Below are 9,738 nucleotides of genomic sequence, written 5' to 3'. Positions count from 1 at the left end.
ACGGTTGTTATTTGGTGCAATTATGTTATGCAATCGTTTATGTCTGCAAGTCAAGTTCATGGGTACTTTTCCACATTGATTTTAAACAGTGTTATACAAAGGTGCAGGAAAAAAGGGTAAAAAGAATTATTGACCATATTTTATGCTGTTGAAAGAGACTCAATAAACTGATCTGATGGACTCTCTAAAGCTGGTGTTGGACAGGCAGATGTTATCTTAGTTAAGAACCCCCCCCATTCCACTCCATGACGTACTGGGCAGTCCCAGGAGCATTTACAGTGAAAGACTGAGATTACACAAATGTACCACTGAATGATCATTCCTGCCTGTGGCCATCTCTCTGTCCAAATCCTCCATCTAGAGCATAAGTACACACTGCAGTAGTTGCACACCGTTAATACTGGCACATCAGAGAAAAGAGCAAAGCCAGTTTGATAAGAAGGTACCTGAATTTCAACTTTATCTACATGCAGTTTTGTGTAATATGTTGGGATATTTGTATATTAGAGCTATTTGGACAGGAGTAAGCGATGAGGTAAAATGTTGTAGAACCACAAAGTTTGTCTAAAGACCTCTACACATTGGTTCAGCATGTGTGAAAGTTCATTGCAAGTCTACATAGATCACACAGGTCAATGAAAGGATATCTACCGGTTAGTAGACTGGTTCCTGCTGGTTAGTAGACATAGGCCATGCCAGCAGTCACACTGATAATTGAACGATTTCTCTTAATACTAAATGTTCCACAGTAAGAAAAACAGCAGCTAGAGGCTTTAGCTCTCAGAGCCCTCTCCTGTGGAACCAGCTCTGAGTTTGAGTTGAGGATGCAGACACTCTCTCCTCCACAAAATTGTGTTAAGACTCAATCTTAAGAAACGTATAAGACTGCAGTTTGATTAGGTGGCCTTAAACAGTCCTGTAGTTATATAACTCTATGCCAAGACTGCTGGAGGACCTCTGCACTGGACTACAAACATGCTCAGGGTGAGACTCGCAGCTATCTCATTTCCCCCGTGCCCCCATGTTCCAGCGCCCCTGCCCTAATTTGGATAAAATTAAGAAAATCGATGTATGCTGCGGGATATGTGTTACGCTCAGTTCCTCTCTTCTATCAGCTTTTGTTCTCCATTTTTTGTTGTTAAATATTATTCATTGGTTGGCTTCTTGTGGCTCCTGTCAAGAAGCCTGTGCCAAGTGCAGCTTGTGTCTTTCTGCAAATATCTCTTTACACTCAAAAAAATGAATGAGGTGGATTGTTCAGTGTATATTAATTATTTATTTTCATTTTACTTAAAATATATGTTTTTGTTAAGTTAACATATGTTTTTCTAATCAAGTCTACGTAATTGTGTCTATTATTCAACGTACATAATACTAATGTGTTACTTGATCGCATAACATTTAAGTTAAGTCAATGAGGATCGATATACCTTGTATATCCACAAGGTGGCAGTAATGCAAAAACAGTTGTAATGAAACCGCGCAGAACAAGAAGGTTTCACGGCTTGTGCCTGCTCATGCACAAGACTTCAAATTTAACTGAAAAAGGCTGTTTTGGCGCCAAGCTGCTGTTTCTTTGAGAGGTAAGACCACTTTTTTCTTTGACTATGTTGTGTAGTATCTATATGTCCAGCATGGTTATATTTTGCGTTTGTCTTACAAGACATGTTATATCGTTTGCGTGTGCTTGTTTTACATTAGTTTTACTGGGTCCTGGACATGCTTATTTTGTGGACTGTGTAAGAAACATTTTTATTGTTTTTTGTTTTATTAAGGGATTAGCTACAGGGGTTCATGGGGTTATTCTTTCAAGGGGTTATTTTTCCATTTGCTTTCTTGGGATTCCTTTTCTGTAATCCGAGAGTCGGAAATATCGAATAGGATAGCAAGGATAGCATAAAGTGACATTTAAAATCCAAAAAGTCAAGGGCGAAAGCCACTGTGACACCATTGTTCTGCTCTATCAGTAATCTGTATTATGTAAAAATGGTCTGTAAATACAGCATGTTTCCTAGCGGAGTTATACATATCAATGTAGTTATAAATTACAGTTTGTGAAAGTACACACTTAATTTTTTTAATAAAATTATTCAAGACATATGAGTGGACAGACAATGGAGGTCGACAGACCTGGTGATAATTGCTTCTATAGAAAGTTAGCACATGGCAGTGTCAATCTCTTGCTTTTCTTCTGAGTAGTATTTTATTTAGTTGTAATTCAAACAATAATTTGCTTCTTGAAATTAAGGAATTAATTTTTTTTTTCTTTATAAATCTCAGATCCTGCCTTTACCTGCTCCCTCCTATACTGATGTGGTGTATGTGGTATTGCTGAGCTTGTATGTGGTATGTGAACTGTTATACTTTTAAAAACAAAACTGTTTTATAAGTTAAGTTTTCTTTTGTGACCCATCCCATGCCCCTGTTATTTCTTCTCCACATCTGAACCATGGTAAAGGTTGCAGTTCAAGGGCCTGAGGCATGAAATTCTTTTCAGATCAGCTGTGATCAATATTTTTTGGAACTTGATAAATAACAATAAAAGCTGTAATGGCTCCATTAGCATTTTGTGTAAATGTTTGTGTTAAAATTATAGCTTTAATGAGGTCTTTCTACATTAGTTTTAGTTTGTATATGTGTACATATAGTATGTATATTTACAGTACAGTATGTTGTGTTTGTTGACATATTTTCAGGTGGAAGCAGAATATGTGAGGATTACTACTGCTGCACATGTTCCAAGGTTTTTTACACAACTTGACCAATACACTGACCAGCTCATAAAAGTCTTCAAGAAAAAAGGAGGCGTTGCAGGGAAGAAAATTAGACAAACTTTGGCCCCAGCCACACAGGTGCGTTATTCTGTTGGTAGCAAAATATTATGGCTAATAAGATCATTTTCAAATTTAAACAGCTAGTGTATGGTAGCTGCACAGTGCACTTACATTTATATTAAGCAAGACAAAGTTTGGTACTCAAAACGTTGGAAAATTTAAATTACCTAAACATATGTAAAATCTGATCCCTTGATTTAGGTTAAACCAGAAGTGAATGTTTTTATGTTATGTTTTGAATGCAAAAAAGATGATGTATTAGTTTGTCTTTACCTCCATTATGGACATATATAATGTGGTGGAAACCCTGCCCAACAGGTTAACTATTCATGTCCATGTGATGATTAGTTGGTCTTGTGTACATGTCTATCTGTGCAGTGGATATGTCATTCATTTTGCGTATAATGTGAGTTTCTGTCATCCTAAAGTATATCTGTTTTCTCTTCCTGTATCTCTGCCACTCTCTACAGAAGGAAACCATTGAAAAGGGGAGGGAGTGTGTCCTCAGGGCACTACCTTTTTACCTGAATGAAGACCCAAGCATCCTCTTCAAAGAATAATTGGTTGGTAATTTTAGTTTAGTTTTTTATCTGTATTAAACCAAATTTTGAATAACTAATGTTGTTGCATGTTGTAATGTTGTTGTTGTTGTTGTAATTTGCATGGAACCTGTTTAAATGTTTTGGGAAATCTTCTTGTATACCCAAACTATTTATATTTATCGTTGAATCTGTAGTCTAAAATAGTGGCGCACTGGGGTGCATGTTCCTAATATTGTGTTTATGTCATTAAAGGGTAGCTTTGGCCCTTTTTCTTTCTTTTTTTAAAACTGGATGCCATTTTTCTATGTTTTTGTGTCTAAGCTACAGCTGTTCAGAGGGAGCTGGAACAAATTACCCTTGCTATCTTTACCATCGAAAGAGCTGATGCCAGCACTCCTCCAGCCGATGTGGGTATAACCATCTAGTGTGTCCTGCATGACCTGGAAGACCTGGCCTCTGCATGTGCACTCTTAATGGGTGGGATATATGCACTGAATCTCAGTTAACCTCAAGACTGAAAGCTAAGAGACAATCAAAAGTATTGAGATTTAAAGGATTTAATTGAGAGATGATACTGCACCAGAAATGTTGAAGGGTGGTGTGTATATTAGCGTTCAAGGCATATTGTTATGAGGTAGAAATATGTTCATATTCAGTTTGTGTTACATTGTGTGCATTGTAAAGGTAATTGCAATACATACTAAAAATAAGGGTAAGTTAGGAGGTTGATCTGATATCCTCGTGTTGGTGTTGTTCCCAGATCATCATACTAAATGTTGTTCCAGGATCAACATTGCAAGTGACCAATCAGAATGTTGTGACGTCATACTTTTGCGACTTCGGGAAAAACCGGCGTAAAACAAAAAAACTGTACTTAAGCTGCGTGAAACCGCCTCTGTCCGCCGATCAACTGACCCTAACCCTAACCGTAACCCTTTAATAAACAGTAAGCAGAATTGATATTGTCCTTGCAACATTGGAATTTCATAAATGCACGAATGGCTTGGAATAGAATAACGTCACAACAATGTGATTGGTCACTTGCAATGTTGAACCTGGAACAACATTTTCATGATGGTCTGGGAACAACACCAACACGAGGATATCAGATCATCCAAGTTGGGAATGCAGGATGAATGTATATTTTGTGGACTTTTAAAGACGAACAATTGTTTCCATGTTAAAATGTTTCCATCTGAAGTTTTTTGCCCAAACACTGGTAAAATAAATGTTGACAGTGGCGAGTGTTAAATGGTTACTGCTGTGCTGTTGCAAAAAAACTGAACGCTGACAAGCTGTTTTATTGTTAGACCATAATGTTGGCATGTTTTGTTAAAGTTTTATTTGGGATGGTGATGTAATTTTCTTTGATTGCTAATATCAGTGGACTATTTATTATTATTATTGTTGTTGTTGTTGTTGTTGTTACTTTTTTTTTTTTAAATTGTGGCTGTTGAGGTGGACACTTCACTTTGCATTGTTAAAGGAAAGCACTTCATTGGCATTGTGTTACTGGACTGACCCTAAGCAATCATTGCAAATAGCAACTTTGCTATCCATTTTAGACACTAAAAGAAAAAAAACACTCACAGACCTTACTAGCATCACATGTGCATAACTCAAGTGTCATCTTATCAATGTGTTATGTGATCTTCAATGCGTTTTTTTTCTCTTCTATTTCTGGTAGATACAGACATTTAATTTAAAGTCTTGATGTTGCATCTGTCTACATACTGTTAATTACTAACCCTAATGAGCTGTTGTGTTTTATTTTGGACTGGGTTTACACAAATGCTCACTGAATGTGTTGGCAATAAAATAAATTTTAAAAAATAAGTTGGATGTACTTAATTCATTTGTGTGGAACCTGTTGACAAAATAGATTTATGTAAAACTAATTAATAAAGCACAAGGTGGCTGAAAATATAATATTTGAATTAATCTAACTTAAATTTAACATTTTACTGCCACAAATAAGAAATGTGTTGAAGTAACTAATCTAAACTATCTAACCTGAAAATATATCATCTATGTTCATACAACATAACTTGATTTAGTTAGTCTTAAATATGTCTTGTTAATCTTAAGTAGTTTTTTTAAATTAGATGAACTAAAGATTTTTGCTTTAAACTAACATAATTCAATTTCGTGGAACCTGTTGACAAAATAATTTTAATTAAAGTCAACGTTTCATTTTTTTGAGTATGTGGATCTGTAGCTACTGATGCTCTGCTTGCTCAATGTTAAATATCTGTTATTTCTAAAATTTCTTTCTTTTTCTTTCTTCTTTAAACCTCCACAACTAATTCTGCTTCTTTTAGTGCTAATGGAGACTTTATCCTCTCCACTGTGCCAAGTGCTGCTTCTCTCTGTAACACTACAAAGTCTTAACCCCAAAATGTAAAGTGCCCCAAAATGACTCATGTTATGGTTTGCTATAAAAGCTAAATTGGGATTGAACTGAATTAAATTGACCTTAACCACCAATTTATTACTGTAATCTGTAATAACGACAAAGGTCCTCTATTTAAAACTAAATACAAATGATTCCCTCGAGCTGAAAGGGCTGCTTTTGAGCCTAAAGCTATCATAACAAAATGACCATAAAAGGCATAAAAGGCATAGATCTCCTCCCTGTGCGTTGCATTCATATCAGAGGACTGGTTTGTTTAACTCACCTGAAAGAAAAAGTTTCAGTGCTTCACTGCAGACAATGAATGCTGTCTTCGCAGTCTAACTGTCTAACACAGTGGCTCCCAATTTTTTTTCTAGGCCCCCATTTGTTTTGCAAGAAAATCTTTCTGTAAACGTGTATTTTTTTTTTTTTTACTGTAAGAATATTCAACATTGCTATCAATACATTTTTCAAAAAATCCCTCTCTGTGCAAAATGGGTTTAAAAAACATAAACAACTGTCGGATACTGTTTGTCTGTGATTTGGACAGCCCGGCGCGTGCTCCCGACGCAGGAGAAACAAATTCTGTCTGGGATACCCACCTTGGCTCCACCGTTGTGCAGGTAAAGCCAAAGGCAAGATATTCTTCATCATATTTTCTAGTCTTTGGCTTAGAAGGAAGTTGGTTTGGAAACATATTTGGCGATGCTTCCTCTTCTGCTTTGTGTTTGTGTAGGAGCCCCGTCAAAAAAGAAGAAGTTACCTGGCTGCATAGTAATAACTTTTACAAACTGTATTACAGACACACATACTATCACACACACAGTTATAATGCTTAAAGGCTGCCTGTATAACAGCCATGTTATAGGAGCCTGGTCTGTGTATGACAGTGAGCTGAGATAAACATCTCTACCCATCATTTTAAATGACATAAAAATGACAGCTCCAGCCTGACTGCAATCACATAACCATGACAACCTCCTACAGTTCAGTTCATGCAACGTATCTTTGACAGACTCAAAATAGGTTAGCAAAACTTGGCACTCTTGAGTCAAGGTTACCTAATTTTGCATTTTAAGCATAAACAACTCTTACAGTGCAGTGTATCTAGTGGGTTAAATTTACTCAATGCAGATTTATGACAGAGTAAGTCTTTGATCTCTAATAGTCCACAGCACTGCCACGAGAGAGACTTTACAATTACATCAGTTTGGCACAAACACCCGTGACCAGAGAACCAGTAAAATATCAAATCCATTTATAGCTTCTCTATGCATGATGACAATACATATATGAAGTTATGCTTAATTAGCTGAAGTGTCTGGTTTGATGCACCATCGGACAATTTCCAGTTCTTATATCACTATGGCCAACAGCAACACTGCTGCACATTACGTAGATACACACAGCTTTTCCTCTACAATACAGTGAGGGTATCAAAACCAAGTCATAAATGCTCACTGCCTAAAACAACAGGCAGAAAGGGACCTGGAAGACAGTACTGCTTAGGATTACTTTACTACCTTATCATTTAGCCATATTCCTAAACTGTTTGAAGTAATGCAAAAAGGCCATGCGACACAGCTACAGCTAACTTTCAAGATGTAAAGCTGCAACACTGAGACACACATTAAAGTTTAACCACTGGCTCCTTAAATATTTCAGTGGTCCATCATTATAGACCTGTGGATAGATTTACCTTTGCAATAAATGGAAATAGGGAACAATACCGATGCCCAAAGATCCTGCTGAAAGCTCTGTGGAGAAATGCTGAACATTCTGGTAAAGACCAATTAATTTAAAACCCTGTGTTGCAGCTCTACCTGCTTGATTTGATTATTGTAAGGAAAAATAATATGACCTAAGTATGCTACAGTACATAGATGGGCAGACGAGTGTAATTTCTATAATGCAGTAATCAATCTTTTACATTAAGAATAGATTAAAAAGTGTCCTGTAAAAAGCATCACTCATAGTACGAAACTCCAAAAGAAAGAACTCCTTTCACAGGTGATATTTTGGCTTTGCAGAGCCATAAAAACACAAGCACAATTGGTAATGGTAAAGAAAACAGCAGCCAGTTTAGGCGATCCACTTCTATAGTGATGTGGCATAACTGAAAAAAACGGACTTGCAATCAGTTTTCAGTAAGACATGCTTGCCTCATTCACACAAGCACCTTTTTCTAGGGTTTTTCTATATAAGTGCTTTATATCTAACATTCACACACTTTCAAACTCTGATGGGTGCATCAGGGAGCAACTTGAAATATGTTATTGCAGTTCTAAGAACAGACACACGTGGTCGATGTTGAGCGTGGTCATGTTGTCATGGGTGGGGTCACCCTACAATCTCTTACAAACTAATCTAATCTATTACCCTTTTCCTGTATTCGCCACCAGGTTCTCATTTCGAGGGCTCATAAGAACTTTTGTCACTAAAAAGAGAACATTTTCTCATGACAGTCTGTCTGGTCTAGTAATAGCATGCATCTACCCTCTTCTGCCGGAAGGATGATAATGTTGTCCTCACAGAGCGATGTCAGTGTCTTCCTCGCCACAATGCTAATATTCTACGGTAAAGCAATCAGTATTTAAGATTTGATTGGCCCAGAAAACAGGTCTTTGCTCTATAAAAACAATCCTTCCCTGAAGCAAGACGATCGTAGAATTCCTCACTGAAAGACGACAGCAAGAATAATCCCAGATTTCTTCTCAGCACTCTAGCCTAGGTCTGTTGATTTGAGGATTCCCCTAACTTTAGCTAGTAATGACTTCATGAATTGCTTCACAATAAAATTGTAACAAAAAACCCCCCAAAACATTTATATATGTACCTTTTAGACCCTATTTCTGTCAGACTGCTCAAATAGTATTTAATACTTAAACCATAAATATGATGAATTTTTATTAATGGTTACTGTGCTTGTCTAGTTAGAAGTCAGTGCTGCATTTAGTACCATTAACCACAAGATTTTACCAGAGAGATTAGAACGTACCTTTGGTATCAAATGAATTTTGCCACTGTAGTTTGAATCATATCTATTTCATAGACTCCAGTAGGGATGGGAATCTGAGCAGTCCAATTCCTTGCCCTACAGCTGATTTCAGTTTTTGTGTCAGAGAAGGAAACAGTCTACACTGTCGATATGGACATTACTTTTTAACTGCGCAAAACAATGAGAATGCAATGGTAAAGTGCTGCTCATGCAACTTTGGCTCTTTGCAAGCATCTGCATATACAGCAAGAACCCAGCCATGAACTTAGAGTGATATTAAAGCTGAGTGAATGCTGAACCGAGCCCATCAGCCAGACTCTGAACTTGAACAAACTGATGAGCAGTAAGGCTGCGGCCTCTGTTTCTAGCTGTTCGTGTTTCTTTCGTAGAATCACTGTGGCGATCCCTTTAAAGCCCCTTTGTGCTATTTTTTTTTCTTTGCCTGCTCTGTGTACTACTAATAGAAAGATCATATGTGCATCCTCCTTAGGGTAGGGATTTGTGTTGGTGTGTAGGACTGTATCCTATAGGTTTATACTATTGAATGGTAATTATCAGACAGTGCCTTTTAGGTCATTTTGAAGAGTAACATGAAAGTAACGTATTACAACAAGTTATTTTCCCCTGGGAATAATTAAGTAATGTAATGCATTACTTTTAAGAAAAGTGTTCTGTGTAATATGCGTAATGATCCCAATGCTGATCACAGGCAAGGGGAAATACATCCAGCATCCACAAACTTTTGACCACACAACATGTAATTAATTTGCACTAATTTAATGTCTTTGATACACTGCTTAGAGATGATGGTGACTCTCAAAGTGGAGCCAATGAGAAACCAACGAGAATTGATAAGGAATCGAATCAATAAGTGATATCGATAATGGAATCGGAATCGCTAAATTCTTATCGATTCCCATCCAATTTGTTCATGTAAATGGGGAGTCTTTTTCACAAAATTAGTTCCAA

At 36.9% G+C, this 9,738-nt stretch overlaps 1 long non-coding RNA gene across 3 annotated transcripts; it reads left to right on the top strand.

The window, feature by feature from the left end:
• Nucleotides 1-1,236: 1,236 nt before the first annotated feature.
• LOC146708814 (uncharacterized) lies at nucleotides 1,237-4,888 on the top strand. 3 transcript variants are annotated; one of them, XR_014920367.1, is made up of 5 exons: nucleotides 1,237-1,583; nucleotides 2,281-2,346; nucleotides 2,697-2,852; nucleotides 3,305-3,397; nucleotides 3,698-4,888. It is a non-coding gene; the product is annotated as an uncharacterized LOC146708814 (long non-coding RNA). The 3 variants fall into 3 exon arrangements; XR_014920368.1 differs by having other exon boundaries at nucleotides 1,237-1,739; XR_014920366.1 differs by having other exon boundaries at nucleotides 1,237-2,346.
• Nucleotides 4,889-9,738: the final 4,850 nt, after the last annotated feature.

The sequence above is a fragment of the Copadichromis virginalis genome, linkage group LG5 (assembly GCF_057382275.1).
Source record: "Copadichromis virginalis isolate Kocher_CV1m ecotype Utaka linkage group LG5, C_Virginalis_male_GT1.1, whole genome shotgun sequence".
Lineage (NCBI taxonomy): Eukaryota > Metazoa > Chordata > Actinopteri > Cichliformes > Cichlidae > Copadichromis > Copadichromis virginalis.
This window is presented reverse-complemented; position numbering and strand designations above follow the sequence as displayed.